Source organism: Orycteropus afer, unplaced genomic scaffold (genome assembly GCF_000298275.1).
Source record: "Orycteropus afer afer isolate SDZICR_OR568_19922 unplaced genomic scaffold, OryAfe1.0 scaffold00022, whole genome shotgun sequence".
NCBI classification, from domain to species: Eukaryota; Metazoa; Chordata; class Mammalia; order Tubulidentata; family Orycteropodidae; genus Orycteropus; species Orycteropus afer.
Genome location: NW_006921609.1, coordinates 2,848,662 through 2,852,400, shown reverse-complemented (window position 1 = coordinate 2,852,400; position 3,739 = coordinate 2,848,662).

Here is a 3,739-nt window from a genome sequence, read left to right as displayed (position 1 = left end):
TAGGATATTGATCTTTATGTGTTTCATTTCATTTTTGACAACTTCCAATTTTTCTAGATTCATACTTTGTATGTGCCATGTTCCAATTATTAATGAATGTTTGCAGTGGTTTCTCCCCATTTTGAGTCATACCCTATCAGCAAATGAAGGTCCTGAAAGCTTTACTCCAGCCATGTCATTAAGGTTGAGTCTACTTTGAGGAGACAGATCTTCCCCAGTCATATTTTGAGTATCTGTCAACATAAGGGGCCCATCTGCTGGCATTATATCAGAAATGTTTCAGGGCTATTCATAATGTTTTCTAGTAGTATATCAGACAATATTTCACTGCTATTCATAAGATTTTCAGTGGCTAATTTTTTCAGAAGTGGATGACTCCCTCCTTCCCAATCTGTCTTAGTCTGGAAGCTCCGCTGATACTTGTCCACCATACGTGACCCTGCTGGTACTTGAAATACTAGTGGCATAGTTTTTAGTCTTACACACAATCCACAACAGTATGACAAACTGACAGACAAATGGTTGCATTCATCATCAAAAAAATGTTTCAAAATCTATCCTGATGTACAATGCTGTCAGTGATAGGATAATATCCATATGCCTACAAGGAAGATCAGTTAATACTACTATTATTCAAATTTGCACACCAATCACCAAAGCCAAAGGTGAAAAATTGAAAATTTTTACCAAGTTCTGCATTCTGAAATTGACCAAACATGCAATCAAGATGTATTGATTATTATTGGTGATTAGAATGTGAAAAGTGGAAACAAAGAAGAATCATCAGTAGTTGGAAAATATGGCCTTGGTGATAGCAGTGATGGTGGAGATTGGATGATTGCAAAGACCTTTTTTCAACAACATACAATACATGGTGGCTATACATATGGGCCTCACCAGATGGAATACACAGGAATCAGATAGACTGCATCTTGGGAGAAAGGTGATAGAGAAGCTCAGTATTATCATTCAAAACAAGGCGAGGAGCTAACTGTGGAACAGACCATCAAGTGCTCATAATCAAGTTCAAGTTGAAGCTAAAGAAAACAAAAATAAGTCTGCAAGAGCCAAAATATGACTTTGATTATATGCCACCTGAACTTAGAGACCATCTGAAGAATAGATTTGATGTATTGAACATCAATGACTGAAGACAAGATGAGTTTGGGATGACCTTTAGAACATTATACATGAAGAAAGCAAACCGTCATTAAAAATCAGTAGAGGAAGGAAATATGGATGGCAGAAGAGACTCTGAAACTTGCTTTTAAATGGAGAGTAACTAAAGCAAATGAAAGAAATGATGAAATATAAGAGCTGAAGGGAAGATTTCAAAGGGCAGCTTGAGAATACAAAGTCAATTTTTATAATGAAATGTGTAGAGACCTGGAGTTAGAAAATGAAAAAGGAAGAACATGCTCAGCATCTCTCAAGCTGAAAGAACTGAAGGAAAAATTTAAGCCTCTACTTGCAATATTGAAGGATTCTATGAGCAAAATATTGAATGATGTATGCAGGAAGTATAAAAAGAAGTTGGAAGAAATACACAGAGTCACTGTACCAAAAAGTCAATGTACTGCTATGTCAGGAGGTAGCACATGATCAAGAATGAATGGTATTGAAGGAGGAAGAACAAGCTGCACTGAAGTAATTGGTGAAAAATAAGGCTCCAGGAACTGACAGAATACCCACTGAGATGTTTCAACAAATCATTGCAGCACTGTAGGTAGGCACTTACTTGTTTTTGCCAAAATATTTGGAAAACAGCTTCCTAACCAACTAACTGGAAGAGATTGATATTTGTCCCCATTCTAAAGAAAGGTTATCCAACAGAATGTGGAAATTATCAAACAATATCATTAATATCACACACAAGTAAAATTTTGCTGAAGGTAATTCAGAAGTGATTGCAGCAGTATATTGATAGGGAACTTCCAGAAATTAAACCTGGATTGAGAAGAGGACCTGGAATGAAGGATATCATTGCTGATGTCAGACGGATCTTGGCTGAAAGCAAAGAATATAAAAATGATGTTTACCTGTGATTTAATGACTATGCAAAGGCAATAGATTATGTACATGATAACGAAGTATGGATGACAGTTCAAAGAATGGGAATTCCAGAATAGAAAGGGAATTCCAGTATAGAAAGGGAATTCCAGAATACTTCATTGTGCTCATGAGGAACCTACACAGAGACCAAGAGGCTATAGTTTGAACAGAACAAGGGGATACTGCATCGTTTGAAATAAAAATGGTATGCATCAGGGTTTTATCCTTTCACTGTACTTATTCAATCTGTATGCTGAACAAATAATCCAAGAAATTGGACTATATGACTATTGAAGAAGAGTGCAGTGTAAGGATTGGAGGAAGACTCATTAACAACTTTTAATAAGGAGATGACACAAGCTTCCTTGGTCAAAGTAAAGATGTCTTGAAGCACTTACTGATGAAGATCAAAACTACAGTCATCAGTATGGATTACACTTCAACAGAAAGAAAACAAGTATTTTCACTGGACCAATAAGCAGCATCACAATAAATGGAGAAAAGATTGAAGTTGTTAGGGATTTCATTTTACTTGGATCCAGAATCAACAGGCATGAAAGCAGCAGTCAAGAAATCAGATGTGCTATTGCACTGGGCAAATATGCTGCAAAAGACGTCTTTAAAGAGTTAAGGAGCAAAGACGTCACTTTGAAAACTAAGGTGTGCCTGATAACATCAGCCATGGTATTTTCAGTTGCCTCATATGCATGTGAAAGCTGCACAATGAATAAGGAAAACTGAAGAAGAATTGATGCCTTTGAATTGTGGTGTTGGTGAAGAATACTGAAAATACCATGGACTGCCCAAAGAAGGAACAAATCTGTCCTGAAAGATGTGCAGTTGGAATGCTCCTTGGAAGCAAGAATGGCCAGACTTCGTGTTACCTACTTTTGTCCTGTTATCAGAAAGGACCATTCCATGGAGAAGAATATCATGCTTTATAAAGTAGAAGGTCAGCGAAAAAGGGGAAGACTTTCAATGTGATGGATTGACACAATGGCTGCAATGATGCCTCAAGTATAGTAAGGATTGTGAGGAGGATTCAGGACCAGGCAGTGTTTAGTTCTGTTTTACATTGGATTGCTATGGGTCAGAGCTGACTCAACAGCACCTAACAACAACAGATCCACATTACATTATTGAATCACTGCTGCCATTGGAATCACTTTCTTTTTAAGTAAGAGAACAGATATCTACTTCATAAAAGTCATTTTTGTCTGCTATTCTGTTCCTTATTTATTCTAGCCAAAACATTCTGCTGTGGTAGTAGTATTTTCAGTCTCTGCTGAAACTACTTGGTTTCCATACTGCTACTCGTTCAACCATTTGCCCACTCATTCATTTATTGAGTAAGTTTACCATTGTTGTTGCTGTTATATGCCATCAAGTCGGCTCCAACTCATAACTACCCTATGTACAACAGAAGGAAACTCTGCTTGGTCTTGTGCCAGCCTCACAATCCTTGAGATACCTGAGCCCATTGTTGCAGCCACTGTGCAAATCCATCTCATTGAGGGCTTTCCCCTTATTCACTGACCCTCCACTTTCCCATATGCCATAACTACTAAATAAGTTGTCTTTCAGTCAATTCCAACTCAGAGACCCATGTTGTTGTTGTTGTTGTTTGCCATCAAGTCAGACCCGACTCATAGCGACCCCTCCTTGGGTTTCTGAGGCAGTATCACTA